The 20,449-nt window shown below is 33.5% G+C and overlaps 1 protein-coding gene across 2 annotated transcripts in view; it reads left to right on the top strand.

Moving 5' to 3' along the window:
- Window positions 1-20,449, top strand: part of PKIA (cAMP-dependent protein kinase inhibitor alpha) — an 83,542-nt gene that overhangs the window by 52,767 nt on the left and 10,326 nt on the right. The window contains exon 2 of one of the 2 annotated variants that reach the window (XM_045560700.1): window positions 2,192-2,321. The exons of the other annotated variant lie outside the window; for it this stretch is intronic. The gene's annotated coding sequence lies outside the window, so the exon portion shown is untranslated. The remainder of the gene's footprint in view (window positions 1-2,191; window positions 2,322-20,449) is intronic. 2 annotated transcript variants of the gene reach the window in all.

Raw genomic sequence — 20,449 nt, 5'->3', positions numbered from 1 at the left:
GCAACCACCCTTCTTCAGCAATCCATCCCAACTATTTCTAAAGTGACTTTCTAAAACAAACACTTGATCATGTTATACAAATTAACTTTTCTCTCCTCTTCTAACTTCAATTTTCCAGTTAAAATCATTCAGTGGCTTCCTGTCTTCCTTAGGAATGGATCCCACATCCTTATCACACATACATGAACCATTCATTGTCCGGCTGTTACCATCCTTCCCATTGTCCTCTTTCTTGACACTCCTCTGAGCACTCTTTACACAAGTTATATATGAAACTCGTGTCTGTTCTGTTCCTTAACCATTCTTTTTCTTTCCACTATTAATTTTTCTTTTTGCCTCAAATATTTACCCCTCTTTCACATTATATATCCATCTCCAGAACTGCCTTCTAGAGGAAGGCTGCTAATATTCTTTCCTTACTACTGGCCCACAGCATGAATTAAGGTCCTGCCTGTGTCCATTCTGTGATAATTTGTACTGTAATTATGAATTTACTTGCCTGGATGCCCCAATAGAGTAAATTCTAAGTGGTAAGATAATGAGTTTAATAATGGTAACACTGGTGTCTAGCTTACTCCCTGACATATAGTGTTCAGTAAATGTTTGTTGAATGAATGAGTGAATGAATAGCCCACATGAAATGTTAATTTTTTCTCTCTTTTTTTTTTTTACTAGAACTCTATCAAAGACACTGACAGTTTTCCGTGAGATTAGGGACTTATGACCCTTGATTTGATTTAATAGAGGAAATTATTACTGATACATCAGTACTTAAATACCTCAAAGGAAAACCATCAACCCAGAAATGTAAGGTTATCCATGTGGACTTACAAGCCAATCATTAATACTCTACTGCCACTGTATCAAATATCCCATCCACCTCTCCCTAGCACTCATCATTCCAGGGCATACTGACAAAATTGTGCTACCACCTGAAAATATCTACTTTAGGGCAGGCCAGAACTGTGCATGAGATAATGTATCTGGGTGTAGCTTTCAACCAATTACAAGAGGGATTTGGGATATAAGTACTTTAGCTTTCTCACTCACTGGCAGGGATGACTCTGAGATATGTTCTGCAGTGTCTCACAGAACTCTGATGGGCTAACAACAGTTCCCCACAGAAGTAACCTGTTCAGGAACGTGGCTCCCTTGGCTTTCTTCCATGCCTCTATGCTCAATTCCCATTCTACTCCTGACTTTTCTGAAATCACCTCCCAAGAACAACTTGCATTCACAGTCTTATCTCAGGCCATGCTTCTGAGGGACTCCACCAAAGTCAATCCCAAACCATTTCTAGTCTCCTAACAGTCGGGTCCTCCTTACAGGGCCATCGCTGGTACCGGTTCCAAGGGATGGCTCATATGTGTCATCTTCCCATATCCTGATATTTTCAAACAGATGGAAAAGAGCACGATCATAACAAGTGAAATAATTTCTATGAGGGTGGCCAACAAGTTAAGGGAAGGAGAGATGGCGTCACTTGTTTTCCATTAATGTTGACATGGAATTTATGGACAGATGGCCTTCAACAGATATGTCTATAATTTGAGGAGACTGCTCTCTTAGTCACTCAGAAAACTGCTATTATTGTTTTAAAATCATAACCTCGGAACTTCATTGCTTCATTTGCTTCTTTTTACCCTAACGTCCTTCTTTCTAAATGACTGGCAGTCAACAGATGGATTCTCTCCCCACCACCCCATCACAAAAAGAGCTACACACACTCAAAGACTTTTGTGAGTCACTAAGCTTGAAAAGACATTAAGGAGCTTGGTAAAATATCCTTCAAGTCTCTATGTTTAGTTTATGAATGATTAAGTTTAGTCAAATTAATTTCCTGAAGACCTAAGTGAAGACTGAAGAAAAGTCTTGGTGACGCCTGAGAAACTAACATGAATTTTAAAGGAAAGGACTTAGAAAACACGCCTTTTCCCCTCTCAGCTCATGTGTTAATTAATAAATGGTGAGTGGGCCTTTTTTGAAGTCTTTGCTTGACTTGAAGGCCAAAATGCAACCTGTACTCTTGTCCTGTGTTTACTTTGTGAGACTTCAAACTTATAAACCATGAAATGCTCTTAAGTTATTATACTGTTTAGAAGACATATGCTTGAACATTTACTTAAAACTTTTAAAAAGTTTAATCTATGTATACAGATAATTTCCCTTTCTCTTGCTATCTCTATTTCAGTTTCCTGATTTTCTGGGAAGGCCTGGTTTACCCCAAAGAAGCGATTTCTGGTAGAAATCTGAGAGTCATCTCTAATAAAAAAGAAATCCAGTATAGCCAATGAATTAAGGACAAGAAGGTTTCCAATCAGGTAGGAACACTAAATCTCATTCAATCAACTTAAATTATGTATGCTGATAACTGGATATAAGACTATTTGAAAAAAATGGGAATATAACCTACCCTTCAAGGAAGCTTTTCAAAATTAATTCCCTTGGAGGCTGTGGTGTTTATCAGACAATTCCTTGGAGGGAAACGAATACAACAACAGCATGATGCATTTTTAGTCATTGTTACTAAGTACACTTAGTGATCTCCTGGCCTGTGGTTTAATCCCAGGAGGTTAGGTATGTGGAGCTACAGATTAACCCTTTTGATATTTTCTTTTAAGACAAATCATTTTCATAGTTTGTCACCATTACTCTCTGGTTGCTTATTAGAATTAAAGGCCATGATGGAATCAAGTCTTCTAAGTGAGGAGTAGCCCCAGTCTGTGGGTTGAGGAAGTCGGCTTGGTTCTTGTTGGAGCACACCTGGTCTTGGTCTTGGCACAATCAAAATAAGCACACATAGGTAGTTGGAGGGAGAGCAAATGGGGCATGTGAAAGAGGGGCTCTGTTTTCATTTATCTATGCATGTCAGAATCCCATTGACAATTTTCTTTACATTGCAATCTGAGATCAAACTTGAGGCCAAGGGACATTCCATTTTTTGGTAAGACAAGAAAAAAGCAGTATTAACATCGAAATGAGCCTAGTCTTCTCATCTGCAGTATACTCAGTGTTTAGCACAGCACTTGATCCCTAGATGGTACTCAGAATGAAGACACATGTTGAATGACAGATGGATGAATAAATGAAGAAAAGTTAATATGACAGTAAAGGTATTTGTCTCTGCATTGCCTTGTGTGTTAAATTCTTTAGTCTCAGGATCCAGCACTGTAACTGACACATGGAATGTGAGCAATAGAATTTGTTGAATGAATGAATGAACCCTCATGATTCTAAGGATAATTTTAAGACCAACACAGACCCCATATTTGCCAAGGTCTGTGACAGAAGTATCCATGACATGAAAGCCTGGATCTCAGACTGCTGAGGTAGCTGACAATTTGTTTAGTTTTGAGACTGATTTTTAATAATCTTCATATTATCCTTTACATTTAGGTATAGTACCTTCATTAGACTTACTATTCAATGTCTTGATAATGGATAGAAAATCCTCCTGATAAGCTTCTTAACTATATTATTTGTGAACATTTTTTGGTTTTTTAGAAAACATTTATAATAGACACATAGTAATTGTACATATTTATGGGGTACAGCGTAACGTGTCAATGCATGTATACGCTGATAAATCAGGGTAATTAGCGTTTCTACCACTCTAAACATTTATCACTTCTTTGTGGTGATAAAATTCAAATTTCTCTCTTCTAGCTATCTTGAAATATATAATACATTGTTATTAACTATAATCACCTTACCACAAAACATATTTGCTAGAACATTTTTATAATGACACAGTTAAGGGCAATTTCAGAATTACTGGCTGCTAAAATTGTTATTTATACTTTTCCACGGGTAGTACAGTCATAGTACTGCAGCAGCTATTTTTCTATATTGTGCTGTTGCTATCTTCTACATTCCCAAGGGAAAACAAAAGCCATTTCATTAGACAATGAAATGTAAAATTTATCATAATCCAGTTATCACAAAACAAAACACATACACACACACACACTCTCAAATGTAAAGGTGAATTAATGATCTAAAATAGCACCCTGGAACTTATTTCAAAATAAGAGGAAATTTATGCATATTTGATTATTTTATTCTTTTTATCAGTGATATTCAGATATGCTTACAATAATAATTCTGAGTTGCTAGAAGGGGTATTAACTGTGTACCATTTTTGTATTTGTATGTATTTTATCAATAACCTATGAGATTGCCTCCCACACCCTGTTCTTTTTCTGCATTCTCTTGGGAACAGGAGATGTAGCTATCAGTTGTTTTTAAAATTTCTAGACAGCCAAAGGAATAGTGTCACTTAAATAAAGACAGAAAATTGTCCCAAAGTAGGAGATTTCATTATGGAACATAATGTCCTCATATGAACGAGAAAGAATTTCATAGCTGAAAGGTCTCTAAGTATAAAAGATTTATAAATAAATATATGTTTTTTTGGAGTGAATCCTCATCTATAATTAATGTCTATTTTTGCCATCTAGAAGATTTTTACTTAAAAAATATTATCATGTAATATTTGATACATGTGAAATAATATATGCAAATCTATATAAATTATGAAATATAAACTCCCTCAAACACGCCACCAAAACTAGGAACTAGAGTCAATACTGCTGAATCTTTCTTTGTGTTCTCCTCTGGTTCTGCCTTTGTGCTGTCACCGAAAAAGTAACTCCACTCTTGGTTTTGTATTCAACATTCTCTTAATATTTATGTATTTTTTTTACTATATATATATGACTTTGCTTGTTTTTGAGTTTTATAAAATTGGCATGCTTTACATAATCTTGTGTGCTTGCTTTTTTTCACTCAACATTGTGCTTCTAAGATTTACCCATTTTGTTTTAACTAGTGCTCATTCATTTTCATCATTATATGATATCATGTTATGTAAATATAAAAATTTGTTTATTATCCTGTTGGTGATATTTGGGTTGTTTTGGATCTGTTGTGAACACTACTTCATGAACATTTACTTTAATGTCTCTTGGTACACATGTGCAAGATTTATCCCAACATATGTAACTAAGAGTAGAATTGCTAGGCCATTGGTAATTTGAATATTAATCTTTAAAAGATAATGCCAAAATGTTTTCCAATGGTATTAAATTAAGTTTGCAGTCCTATTTCTCTACAGCCTTCTGGTTAGATTGACCAATCCAGTTGGTATAAAAATTTCAGTTTTTCTTTGTGTTGATTTGCTAGGGCGACCATAACAAAATACCACAGGCTTTGTGGTTTAAACAACAGAAATTTATTTTTACACAGTTTGGAGGCTAGAAGTCAAGGTAGATGTTTGCTGATTTAATTTCTCCTGGGGCCTCTTGCCTTGACTTGCAGACGGCTACCTTCCTACTGTCCTCTCATGGCCCTTTCTCTGTGTGGACGCATCCCTGGTGTCTCTTCCTATAGGGACTCCAGTCACGTTGAATCATGGCCCCACACTGATGACTTTATTTAACATAAGTTACCTCTTTAAAGGTCCTATCTCCAGTCACATTGGGTGCTGATGCTTTAATATATGGATTTGGGGGAGACACAGTTAAGTCCATAATAATTTTTATTTACATTTCTCTATTTACCATGGACTGAAAATCTTTCCTTTTTTTTAATAATCCCTATGTTTCTTATTCTGAGAAATTCCAGAAAACATCTTTTGTTCATTTTTCTCTTCATCTTTATCATATTTATTTCTCATTGTTTTTTAAATATAATCAAATTAATAGTCCTGTGTCAACTATATATAACATAAATAACTTTTCCCAGGTTTTGCTTGTCTTCTCATTTTTTTGAGAATCTCTTATGATAAATAGCACATCCTAATTTTAATGAAATCAAATTTGTCTTTTATGCTAATGCTTTTTCATCTTATTTAAAATCTCCTTTCCTAGTTTGATATCATTAGATACTATTGTAAATTTTCTTCTAGAAGTTCTATTGTATTTTTGTTTATTTTCTGTTCAAACCATTAATCCTTTTACAACTGATTTGCATGTGTGATCCAATATCTCTTTTTCCTTGTGAATAATTAGTTTTTTCAGAACCATTTATTAAATAATCCATCTTTATCTCAATAATCTGCAGTGACTTCTCTCTGATTTACCAGATTTCCAAATAGGTTATGGTCAATTTCTGAGCTCTTTATTTTGTTCCATCAGTCTGTTTGACTACTCTGAAACAATACTATTCTGTCTTAAGTAATAAAGCTTTATAATAACTTTCATATCTAATGAGCAAATCCTTCTACATTAACATTCTCTAAGAGTGTCTAAACAATTCTTGAGCATTTTCCTGTTCATATACATTCAGAAGTAGCAGTTCCACAAAAACCTCTGTTAAGTATTTTGATTGAAATTACATACAATGTGTAAATGAAGTTAAGGAGCATTTATATCATTATGGTGAGTCTTTCCATCCATAAACAAGGTGTATTCCTCCATTTATTTAGGACTTCTTTAATATCTTTCAATGTAGTTTTCTCCATAAATGTCTTTCATTTTTTTATTTACATTTATTTGTATGTAACTTTTTTTCTATTTTAAATGACTCTTAAACTCTCTTTGATGGCTGGTTTATAGAAACCAATAGTTTTTTTGTATCTTGAGCTTATATCCACCATCTTGCTAAGATTACTTCTTAATAAGAGTGAATTTTCTCAGCAAAGAGGAGTAAATGTAGAAGTTTTTAAAACGTTGTAGGTCAGCTCTGTTTCATAGAATTTTCTGTGATAATGGGAATGTTCTCAGTGCTGTCTAACATTGTAGCCATTAGCCATATGTTTTTAAAAAAAATATTTAGATGTAAATTAAATAAAATTCAATAAAATTTAAATTTCAGTCTCTAAGTCACACTAGCCCACATTTTAAGTGCTCCATAGCCACATGTAGCTAATGGATAGACTCCACAGCTCTAGATTGTTAGACTATCGAGCTATGCAGTCTCAGGATTTTGTCTTTGACAGTAGCATAGTGAGATTGTTTGATAACAATTATTCTGTCATGAAAAAGAAAGTTAATCCAGTCATTTCTAATTTTTAAAAAAATAATCCAACATTGCTACTCATGAATTTCTTAAATCTTATATTATACCTAAACTACTTCTTCTTCAAGTAAATATTCACTTGGAGTAAGGTTCATTGTCCTAAAATGGCACCTACCAAAGTGTCAAGAGGTCTCCTTTTTCCTGATACGTTCTGATTGGATGAAGAAGCTCTTGGTTTTTTACCTTATCTGGTCTTTACTTTATTACAATTGGATGTTAATCTCTATCAGTCTTCATGTTCAGAAATTCATATTCAAAATTAGGCCATAATGGTTGTCTTTATTTCATTAAGCTAATATAAAAGTTTATGGGTACAGTTCTGATTGTTTTCTCCTAAAATCTCATATAAGTTCATGGGAAATGCATCTCTTACATTTCTCCCCTCTTATAAGCTCTTCCTGTAATTTAATCCTCATGAGATTTATTTCTCCTAACTTTAATTACTTAGAATTTTGTAAAACATTTAAGATATCACTGACAAGCCCTTTCTTTCAGGCATCTTATAGATAATTGAAAGATGTTTAAGGCAGTGTATTACAGTAAAAAATAATACTTAGTAATCAGAAAACCTGAGTCCTAGACTTTACTCATAAAAACAAACTATGTGGGTTCAAGTAAGTCATTTTGCATGTAAGCTTTATTTGATTCTTAAATTGTTTTGATCATTTATAAAATTTTGTTTCAAATATGACAAGTTTCAAATCTATAAAGGTTCTGAAATCTATTAAAAATATACAAAGAATCAGATATTTTCCCTTTTCTCCCCCTGAATTTGATATTAACCTGTAATCATTCTTCTATGTCTAAGGATTGTGCACTTGTTTCTTAAAGGGACATTTTTGTATAATATGGTATAGTACTTAAATTCTTAATTCTCTTTTCACAATGTTTACATTCCCCATGCCACTATAATCAATCACTTATGATAGACAATTATTCTCTTTTGTGTTTCATAAAGTTGTTTTTAGAATATCAAATTTTAGGTTATCATCAATACAAGAAACTTTGGCAAATGAGTTTTTATAATGTCCAACAACAATGCTTTGTTTCATTGGTTTTTAGGACACCATACTCTCGTATTTTTCTTCCTTTATCACTTGACATTCCTGCCTAGTCTCCTGTAGTGATGCCTCCATCCCTCAATGTCTAATGTTAGAGTACCCTAAAGCTCATCCCTGGCCCTCTTCAGTTTTCTGTCTACACTCACTACTTGTGAGTTTTATTCTAGTCCCATTGCTTCAATAGGCAGATGACTGACTCCCAAATTCATACTTCTACCCCTGACCACTCACCCAAACTCCAGCCTTATAATTCCAGTTTCCTACTAAATATCTCCACTCTATGCATTATAGACCTTTCAAAGTTATCAGAGTAAACTAAATATTTTACTTTTATCCATCCCTTTCACTCCAGTTTTTTCCCAGCTCTGCAACTCACCCATTTGCTCAGGCCAAAAACTTTGGTTCATACTTAAACTCTCACTTTCCCACAATTCCCAGATCTAATCTGTCAGAAATTCTTGTCAGCTATAACGTCAAAGTCTATACTGAATCTCTCTACCTCTCACCATCTTCACGCGACTCCACGCCATCATTGCTTTCCTCACCAAAATGCAGCACAGGATCTCCCTCCTTCCTCTCTTGCCCAATCCTTATAGTTTGTAACCAGCACAATAGCCAGAATAATCTTCCAAAGAAACTTAAACCAGTTAACGTCATTGTGCAAAACTCTGATTCCCACTGCTCTTAGAATAAAAATTAAGCTGCTTTCTACTGTGTCCTGCCTTACTCTCCAAACTCCTTTACCACTATTCCCCATCACTCATTCACCTCCAGGGTTTTTCTTTCCCTAAAAGGCTTTTCCAGCATCAGTATCTTTGCACTTGCTGTTCTCTAAAGCCTGGAAGATCTGTAAGATTCCTCCAAGCAAGATCTCAGAAATCATTTACATTTCACTTTTTAGAGGCATTTCGTAGAAGAGATTTTGCAAAAGACAGATACATTTTAGTTTGGAGACTATTCACACATCTAGCAATTTGCAGGTTTATTAAATAACAAATGTGAACTGATAGGGCTAAAATAAAAGAATTATAGTTTGTGGAACCTATGTGTTTTAAACAGTGAACTTTGAGGAATTGTACGCATGTGAGTTACACCAAGGTTTCAATATTTAATGCATAAGAATCATGTATGGTGAGTTCCAGAAACCCATTACCACCCACAGAGATTCTGAACAGGAAATCAATCAGCACAGGGCCAAGGGACCTGCCTATTGACAAGTAACTCAGGTGATTCTGTTGCAAATGGTTTTTAGGCAACTCTTTGAGAGACACCAATGTGATATATTTGTATAGATATAAGACAGACCAAACATTGGCTGGTGCAAAGCACCAATGGTATGCAATTGAGGATCAACAGATGATGTAAAACCTAAGTGACAAAAGAGGAAAGGGATCTGATAAGGACCACTGTGGACAATATCCCAAGTACTCTTTTATAAAAATGAACAGATAGTGAACAGCCAAATTGCACTATATATTTTTTAAGTTGCAGGGTATTAAAATATTTAGGTAAATGTCATAAATTTTGTTACATATATTTTTTTTGCTATAAAATTGTGTGTACATGTGTTTCACAGATATAAAGATATAGAGGATATATAGAGATGTATAAAGAATATGTAATATAGGTTCACTTCTTCAGCTGACACTTCATAATGTTGACTTCCTAAATAAATACCCTCTTTAAATATTGTTTAGAAAAATAAAAGATATTTTTCTCTTCATCTGTTTCCACTTCCATTTCCTCATTCTCTTCCTTTCCTTTCCCTTCTTGAATAATTTAGTCCAAAAGCCATTAGATCAGGTCAAGAAAGCCTTTGTCAGCAAGTGGAGGATGGGCATGCAAGGGACCACAGTGGTTTGGCATTGACTGTCAGAGCCCAAGAAGGGGAAAGAGGGTGTCTGCACAGAGGAGCCTGAAACAGGGTGTTGAAGTGTTACTGGAGTGAGAAGAGTATTCACATGGGGAAGTGGCCACAGCCACCACTCAGCACAAATAGTCATAGTCTATGGAAGGTGAGGGAACATTATATGGGATGGAAGGGTGGCAGCAAAAACAGTATGTTTATATACAGGGAGGTTGATCCAATAAAGTAAGGATATTAAAGATAATGGTAATTAGTGTTTCTCATTATCTGAGTTGGGAGTTTAAGTAGGAAAAAGGCAAAAACTAGAATGAACTCTGTGGTATTGGATGAAAGCAGGAGATATTAAAGTGAATGCATGGTTTTCTATATATGTAGACAAATATTGAAGTAAACATAGATGTACTGTGTACATGTGTATGACTGTAAATGTATATGAGCATGCATTTACACATATGTGTGTATGTCTATAAAAACATAAATCCCATAGTTCTGTCTATTGCAGAAGGCCTGGAGCAGCTACTTCCTGATAGCAATGAGCACACTTAGTGTCCATATCTTGATTTCTAAATATAATTCCCAATCAGAGGAGCCAGAGCACTTCGAAGAAATGGCTGATTCTAGAGCTCGAGCAGGGAAAGTATAAGATGACCCTGGAGCATATACTTGTTCCAAGAAGTAAGAGATATATCAAAGAATGATGGGGGAATGTCAAAGGATATAACAGCCAAATTGAAGGGGTTTCCACTGTGCAAATTTTGAACAATCTGAGCCTCAAAATAAATAATGATAGAAACAGATGATACTTTAGTTAATAAAATAGTGGCCTATGAGTCCACGTTGATATAAATAAGTGGAATAAACTGTAAGTTTCATAAGGACAAATTATCTCACCACAAAACTTGTTAATGATGAAGAAGAAACAAATAACTTCACAGTGGAGAAGACTGGGCGGCACCTCTTAATCAAATGAATAAAATTAGTATCCCACAAATGAAAAGTTTGCCAAAATTGTCTGTTGACAGGGTGCAGTGAGAAGAAAAGAGATTCAGTACTGTGATATTCCTGCCAAAGGACACATATTCTGAATTTAATCATTAGACAAACACAAACAGCTAAATCCTACAAAATAACTGGTCTTATAATCTTTAAAATTTCAAGGCCATGAAATTCAAGGGAAGACTAAGAAAAATTTCCAGATAAAAGAAACTAAGAGACAGAACAAAATACAGCATGTGATTCTAGAATAATCCTTTTGTTATGAAAGGCATTATTGAGATAATTTATAAAACTTAAAAAAACAATTGAAGATTAGATAGTATTGTAGTATTGTGTCAGTATTAATTTTCTCATTTTCATGGTTATATTTGGATGTGTAGTTTTAGGAAAACCTAATGTATTTGCAGTTGACAGTGCATTGTGTTGGCAACTTACTCTCAAATGGCTTGACAAACAAGATCTTTTTACAGTAATTTCAAATTTCTGTAAGTTTTACATTGTTTAAAAAATTATGGACAAAAGACAAAAGATCCTTGAGTCAGATCATCTTTCTTTGGCCAGCTAGTATAGATAAAACTGTTTACAATGGTAATCAGCTTCCAGTTTATTTGTCCTGATCTCTCTTACTAACATCGTATAATTCAGGCAGTATCTCATTTTCTACTTGACGTTTTGGGGTTTTTTCTTAATAATGTTTTTGTTTTCTTTTGATTTTTACTCTGTCAAATGTCTGTGAAATTGATGAAATGCTCTCTATTAAAATCACAAAGTTCATAAGAATGAAAAGATGTTCTTGAAGATTTTATAAATATCTATCTGCATTCAAATTAGAATAAATTGGCATGAAATTTATATGAAAAACAAACCACAAGGAACACTCATACTCAGGAACTCAAAACAGTTGAACATGTTTATTCTGTAAGAGGTCTATGATAAAACAGCAGTGTGACAACTACATACCCAAACAGAAATGCAACCTTTAAATCATGTTACATGTCAGGTCATGTAAACAGCTGGGCAATTCGGTTAATAAATTCAAAAAAAATCTTGTTTTCAACAATTTCTTAAATCAACATTTAGAATAATGAAAAACTCTCTTTAATGCTCAGAAACCTGGGCACCTATTAGTTAAAGCAAATCCGTTGTCCTATTGGCCTACCCCTGGTTATAAATAGCAGCAAGACTTGAGAACACCCGGGGACACTGAAATGGACTTTCTAAATATAGCTTTTCCTTACTTCAAAGGCTTTTCAGAAAAATGTTATCTTTTGTAAAAACTTGGCCTTTATAAAGGGCACACAGCCTTAACTAAGATCAGTGACTTAGACCTAGAAAAGATTTGAAATATTTCTTTAGTCTGGGAACCTACATTTTGGAGGAATGAAAACTGAAGTGCAGAGAGATTTTTCAAGTCCAGAGAAATATGTGAAGGCATTTGAAATTCAGCATCAAATGGCAAACAAGTACTGTAATAATTATGACACTCAAATCTCTAACACTGAATTAACTGAATGTGGCATAGAATAGATTTCAATAGCTGCTTATTCTCGTTACCCTCAACACCACATTCCTTCCATGGCTCATCTGTCTTGTTTCTTTAAGAGGGATGATAATGATAGAATTACCTGCAAACAGTTATAACAAATATTTTAATTTTTGCTTTTTTGTAACTCACTTTTAAAATGCTATTACTATGTTAAAAATTTGTAAGAGCATTTTTCTTCCTTCTTTAAATGACTCTGCCAGCATTTATAGTCTTTTACAGTTGAACTACTGTCTAACAATAAGTACAGAAACACATTGAGGAGATAAGAGCTGGGGACAACAAGGTGGAGAATAGAGTTGACATACCTTAAATGGAGCTGGGGAGAGAGAAAACAGAAATTTAATTTGTTTAAAAAAATTAATGGCAGGTTAGTCAGTGTTTGACTAGATCTAATACAATGTAACCTCCCTTAGTTTAAATTCCATGGTAACTTCTATTATTTGCATTGTCCCAGACTAGGGAGTAAACAAGGCAGCAAGATTTTTATGTTTTACCATTTCATGTTAATTTCCTAAAGCTTTCCATAAGATTTATATTTTAATAAATAAAAAGACTTGTCTTTACTTTTTCCTTGCTCATTTGCACTTTAATAAGCTAATAAATGGCACCTAAACTCAATAATTATGATTAACCTTGTCCCACAATTTTTAAAAGCACTGGGAATTTTGTGTGTATGTATGCACATCAAATATTGCTAACTAGTGTGCTGCCTTTGAAACCAATGCAACAAAGATGTCAATTCAAAAATTATTCCTACCATGTAGACTAAAATCAGATTTGATAGTGGGGCCAGCCATTAGTAAGTTTAAATCACCTTAGATGATTTGTACATGCAGCCAGGTTGAACACCTGTCTTCAGATGAAGCGCTTAGATGGAAGTATAACCAAGCATGGCTCTAATTTCTTATCTGAAACCTGTTTTATTCTAAGTCATTTGAGCAGTGCTTATTCTATGTGTTTGTACAGTCTTTGGTTGTGTGAAAAAAATATTAAAAGTTGATGTGAATTAAGAAGTGGCATGCATTAATGAAAGCCTAGAAGGTAAGATATAAGCACCAGGTCTTCTAATTATCAATAAAATGAGTTTAGTTAACACAAAATATTATGGGAATTAGATACAGACATTACTAATTCTAATTCATAATGCTGAAATAAAAATATTCTAGTTATGTAAGTACCAAAGAAATTTTAATTTGCACCACAAGGTAATGAATTCAAGAATTTTCATTTTTTAAGTATTTGCTTTGTAGCCTACACTGCACATAAAACCCTTTTCTGAAATTTGGAGGGGAAACCAAAAAAATAGAAATTTGAAGTAGTTTATATTATAGTCAAATAAGAGATTTTGAGGTCTTTTAATTTCTCAGTTCATTGCAATATCTTCATTGGATAGATTGTTTTATATTTGTTAAAACTAATGTTTAGCATTTTAAATAGTTTCTTGAATGTTCCTGGTAATGGAATAGTCATAATGATTAATTTCTAGTACTGATAATAGAGTCAATAGTAGAGCTGCTCAATATTGATACTAATTTTGATAATATACAAAATGTCATGATTTTCTAGATAACAACTTGTCTCTTGGCCAAAATAAATGCACTTATTGTTTATCATCTGATATTATAAAGATTTTCCTGTTTTATTAATATAGTGATTTTACCACATCTTTTCATTCATATTTTAAAATATTTGTTCAGTGGATTATCTCATTATCTCATTGATTTTTATATCCAGTATATATTATATATATGGATATATTTCTCAATGGCCAAGTCAATACTTTCTTAACCACATTTGAATTTGTTTGATTCATATTTCTGTTCTTCAGCATTCTTCCTTCTCCCTGGAACCTATTCTACTGACTTAAAAAAGCCTGAAAGATCTGAAAATCCTATTTAAAGCAAATATATAGAAAATCTTTAAATAAAATATAATAATGACAGAGAAGATGAATATTGAATGTTGTACTGAAGAGCATTCCATTAGTGAAAAGATTCACAAAAATTCTAACATTGAGACATATAATAAAAATGAAAAGCATCGATTATAATACTGAGCCATGACATTATCAGTAGTTAAGGGAGATAATAAATACTAAATAGGAAACTAGCATCTGCAAAGAGGATAAATTGGCAATGATTATGCATATATTTAAAATATGTTGAAACATAATCATAGCTACTGTTTTTCTTTTTGGCTGAAAAGAGGCTTATTGGAGTGTTTAGGCACCATCTCAATGGGAATAGCTATTTAGACACAGTACAGAAAATGCTTGCAGAAGAGCAGATGTTAACATGTGTATGAATGTGTGTTTTTAATTAGTGCATTTTCACTCATTCAGAAAGGAAAAGATCACTGAATTTAATTTAAATGTCTTACTGTGATGTGTTAAAGTGCCCTTCTTAGACTTTCCATGCAAAGAAGAATTTGCAGTTCCTTTTGCATTCACCAAATAGCACCATCCTCTCATTTAGCCAAGTTAGAAATCTAGAAGCAATTCCAAGATTCTCATCCTAGGGTCTTCTACCTTCATGCTTCCCACACAAGAAATCACTAATTCTTGGCTCTTTGATTCCACCAGATAGCCCTCTCCACTGCACCCCTGCTCTCTTATTCTCAGGGGCTAGCATCTCTGCCTCAATCTGCCTATCAAAGTCACTTCTAGTTCACTGTGGGCAGGGGCATTTTTAAGCCTTCGTTAGTCCTAAACAATTGCAATTTTGGAAGTTCCATACTACATATTATCAAATATATTAAAATGTACCCAAATTACATGGTCAATATAATCTATATGTAATTAACCATATGAGAGCCAAGTGAAATTGTATTTGAGGAATTCAATATTAGTGTTGATAATATTTATTAAACATATCTTTAATCTCAATTTTGCATTTTTTTCATATTTTGGAATCTTTTTTTAGGTGTCAAATATTTTTGTAGGTCCTTCTCAAACTCATAGTCCCTGGGGAATGTGCTTTTACTATCACAAAGCTATAATTAGTCCAGATATGTGGGAGTTGAAATAGGAAATGTTTGTAGAACAGATGTAGAAATCAAGAAAGAGATGGTGATGTCAGTTAATATTCTGTGTATCAGATGATAATACTAAAAAGCCAGAGATGTTAATAGACTCTCACCCTATGAAGTAAGGTCTCAAGACAGAAGGTGAACTGCTTACGTATTTAAAAAGAACTGTTGATGGCAAACTGTTAACAGAATGTGAAGTTGAGTTTAGTATGTTGAAAAAACAAATGCTGAAAAATGGTTACTTGTTTAAGTAGTTAAATCACCTATTAGTTTCATGATGTAAGGTTTCTAAACCTTTATTATTTCATCCTTAAAACTGAAGTAATGAGCATACCATTTTGATAGAGTTAAGAAATTTAAGTTCTATAATCCACATATACTTAGGATCATATCTGGACATACTTGATATTTTTGTTATTGTTATTATTCATCAAGCACTAGTACACCATAGCTGTTTTGCTATTCTTATGGTCATTGTTATGCCTTGGAACAGACCAGAAAATATTACTGAGGTTGGCTGGATCCATTGTTGTGATTTTAAAGATGGAAAAGTTAATGTGAGTTATTTTGAGAAGAAATATATCAGTGTTCTAACATCCTTTGCAAATCTAAATATTTAACATAGGGAAAAAAATCATAGTTTAATGAGAGGGTATGATTTTTAAAATATTTTTCCACCTCGGACTCATACAGAGCCAGAAAAGGAGAAGATAAGACAAAGAATGCAGAAAGTATTATATAACAAAGAACGCTACCAGCCCCAGGCTCGTAATGCTTCTGTGATTTTGATGTGAATAAACCCTGATCACCATTCTGACGTCAGTATTGCCACTGACTGTGTAAGACGTTGGCCAAGTCAATGAATCTTTCTATTCTTTAGTTTCTTCATTTGTAATGTGCAAGTAATATTGCTTGTCACTTGCCAACCAGGAGTACTTCTTCAGCTAATTGACTGTCTCAGCAGGGGTGTTGCAAAGATTAGCTCATAAACGATTTATAAACTCTTTGAAATACTAAATAAATGTTGTAAAAAGCCTCAACAAGAGGACAGAACAAATTATTCCATGCATTAATTTGCTACTTTAGTCATATATATTTGATTAAAAAAATTTAAAAGAGGAAGCCATCAATAATGTGAAAATAGGATAGATTACTAGGAATTCTAGAATTCTTTCTGTTGCTGCTGTTATTTTTTTTAATTCTCTGTTATAATTGGGAATATAAAGAAGAGAAAATGTACTGGAGGAAATGATGACAGTTTGTCTTCTTAAATTGATAAAATGTCTTTTACTGGACAGAAAAATGAACTAGGTAAGAATAGGGAAACCCGCTTTCTTCACATAGTTTTACTATGGATAACTGTATAACCATGACAAAGTTATTTAGCCAATAAGGATCTTGAGTAAGATGATCAAGAACAATCTACAAAATACTTCTTGTGGTTCGAAGAATAACATACAAAATTCTTTGCCAAGCATTGTGAGGGATTCAAAAATTAAAGACCCAGATCTCAAGAAAAAGAGAGATCAACATGAAAATAATTAATTCCTGCATAATATAGAATTAAATAAACACTATAATGAAGTTATTTATCCTATCTGAAAGGAGGTGTAACTTACAAGGTAGACTTGAAAGATGAGGATTTTTGTTGTATTAGTTGGAGAGAAGGGCATTCCAGGTTGAGAAAACAGCATGAGAAAACCAACAGGAACACATCAAGGATATTACATGTGCTTCTGTAATTGGATTTTAGTATGCATAGGAGTGATATTGTGAGAAAGGAGGCTAGTAAGTAGGTTGGCTCCAAACTCTTAAGAGCCATGCAAAAAAAAAATTTTTTTTGAACCATGTTTTGTAGGTTCCCAAGAGCCACTGAAGATTTTTGAATACTATTTATATTTTATAAAGTTAATTCTGGTGACAGTATAAAGGGTGAATTGGAGATGAATAGGTCTAGATAAGTGTGAGTAGTTAGCCTACAACTGCAGTAGTTCAGAAAGAGATAATGAAGGTAGTGGCCAGAAGAATGGAAATGAAGAATATTTCAGAAACACCAGATGGATATGGAATTAAATACTGAGGTTTGAGAAATGATTGGATGTGGGAATTAATGAGAGGGAGTAATTGAGGACAATTCTGAGATTTCTATCATAGGTCCCTGAGAAAATAGTGGTAATATAAACAAAATAATGGAGAGAATGAATAGATTTGGAAGCAGAGGTGAAGATACAGAGAGCAAGAGATTCCATTTTGAATATACCAAATTTGATATTTTAAAGACATCCATGGTAGAACACTTGATAGGCAGTAAAAATTCTCTAGTAAATCTTCAGAAAAATATCAAGTCTCAAAATTATAGACTTGAGTGTCATTAATTTACAGGTGGTAGTTAGGATTATTAGGGTAAATGGGATTACCAACAGAGCATAAAGAACAATAAAGAGAATAAAGATTTTTTTTTAAGAAGTGGGGGAAAGAGTAAGAAGTACAAGATTATGTGGGAACCAAAAGAGCACAGTAACTGTGGTAGCCAAGGGAGAGGAACATCTCAAGGAGAAAAATTCACGATGCTGTATGCAATTTGATATAGATGACTATTGTGAAAAACCTATTGAACTTGGTGATTAATCTGTAGTGATTTTTGTTTGAGAAAACAATCCTAGTAAACTGATAGATTTGTAAGTCAAATTACAAAGAAAATTTAAAATAAAATGATTTAAAATAAAGAAGAAGAGGAAAAATTAGTACCCACCTTTTTTCCCTATAAGTTTGGGGGTAAATGAAAGACAAAGATATGAGTGTTTTAAAGAACATGTGGAGTTAAAAGAGGAAAGATTTTATAACAGGGAAGAAGCTGGAGCAAAGAACAGACTCCAGCAGCACCAGACAGAATTGAAAGAATAATAATGGGAGAAAAGATAGAATCAAGAACACCAGTCAGGTATTAATGTTGGACAAAAGGACTCTTGAAAAAAGAGATGAGGATAAAGAAAGAGGAGTTGAAGAATTTTATGTCAGATGACCTTGATCTTCTTTATGAAGTTGTTAGGGAAGATTTTCTACGGAGAATTGAGAAAACAAGATGTAAATAAAATTTAAGGAGCATAGAAAAGAAAGAAAGAAAGAAAGAAATTGCTGTTATTAGGAATGGTCAAGCGGTAAACCAGAAATGAGGAAAGGGATTTATGAATAGCTTTGAGGTCACTTGTTGCCCAAGTAGACAGTGAAAATATTTCTTAAAGAAAGATAGTGCTTCTGGCTTTATTAACATTTGCAGGCTAATATTTCTCACTTTAAAGTTGTGGGGGGGGGAAAGTATTTTAGCCTGGACTAAAGGAAGTTTCAGAGAAGAAATTAAGTAATGATACAATTGAACAAGTTATGAATTTACAAAAACAGTATGAAAATGAGCCCATATCAAAAAAAAGAATAGGCTGACATTTGCGCTAATTAGTGCAAAAGCATGGTGGGGAAAATCACTATCACCTTTGCACTTAGCAAGTCTGGGGCACCTAACTCTCCTAATAATCCATGTATCCTTCACCACCACACACTCATTATTTTTAAATGCCAGGTTTACATAAAAATGTACTTGATTAAACAGTAAAAAAAAATACTAATTTTGTTGAATCTCAACCCTTGAGTAAATGTCCTTTTAATATTTTGTGTGATGAAATGGGAAGTCTCCATCGCACTTCTGCTGTGTAACAAAACACGATTGTCTCACGTAGGGCACTTGTGCAACTGTTTGGGTTGAGAGCTGAACCAGCCACTTTTTTCATGGATCACCATTTTTATTTGAAAGAGCAATTGATGGGCAAACTGTGGTTATTCAAACTTGGACATCTGGCAAAGATTTTCTTGAAAATGAACAAAGTGAGCTTGTCACTTCTAGGGAAGCAAAATCCAACAGTTTCTCTTGCTCAACTGGAGCTTTCGAACAAAAATTGTAATTTTTAAAAGCTTATCTGCTCCTTTGAATTTGTCAGTTTCCCAAGTCTTAAAGACTTTTCTGATGAGATAGTGTTGCTGACAAATGTGATATGGTATAATACAATATGCCACCATTTGGAAAATTTACATACCCCAGTGTACAAATATTTTACAATTGACCAATGCCTGATAGTTCAAAAACTATATGCATAGGCAAAAGACACTTTCAAAGTGCAAGAAAGATAAGGAGATTTAAATAAAACAAGAGTACAGAAAACATATTGGTAGGTTTTAGGCTCCACATTGAAAAAAAATCCACAATTCTCTGAAAAAGCAATTAAAATTCCCCTCACTTTTCCAACTTAAAAAAAAAGTCTGTGTGAGGCCAGATTTTCTTCATACACTTCAACTAAAACAACATATTGAGACAGATTGAATGCAGAAGCAAATATGAGGAACCAGATGTCTTTTATTAAGCCAGACATTTGCAAAATGAAGCCCGGAGAGTTGCAAATGTAAAACAATGCCATTCCTGTCACTATTTTTTTTTAATTTTGGAAAAGATATTTCATTTTCATTAAAAACTTTTATGTAAATATGTAATGGGTTTATTATTAATATTTTAAGTGAATTAATAAATATTACATTTTTTCAATTTTTTAATTTCTCATATGGTAAATATTGGTAGATTTATCCCACGTGAACGATAGCTCACTGAGGTTCTTCATAACTTTTGAGAATGTAATAGATATCTGAGACCAAAACAATTCAGAAACACTAACATAGACCAAGCACTAAACATATAGTAAACTACTCAAGGGCTTTTAACATACATCCCATGACTGCATAAAGCAACAGTTGAGAAGTTACATAATTGTATCTGTAACAGTGGGACAGGAAGAATTTTCTTTCTCTTTCTTTCTTGCTTTTTAAACTTAAAAGAAATCATACCATTCATGTTAGAGAGAAGTCTCCCGTGCATGCTGATGGCATTCTCTC

Source organism: Lemur catta, chromosome 9, assembly GCF_020740605.2.
Source record: "Lemur catta isolate mLemCat1 chromosome 9, mLemCat1.pri, whole genome shotgun sequence".
Lineage (NCBI taxonomy): Eukaryota > Metazoa > Chordata > Mammalia > Primates > Lemuridae > Lemur > Lemur catta.
This window is presented reverse-complemented; position numbering and strand designations above follow the sequence as displayed.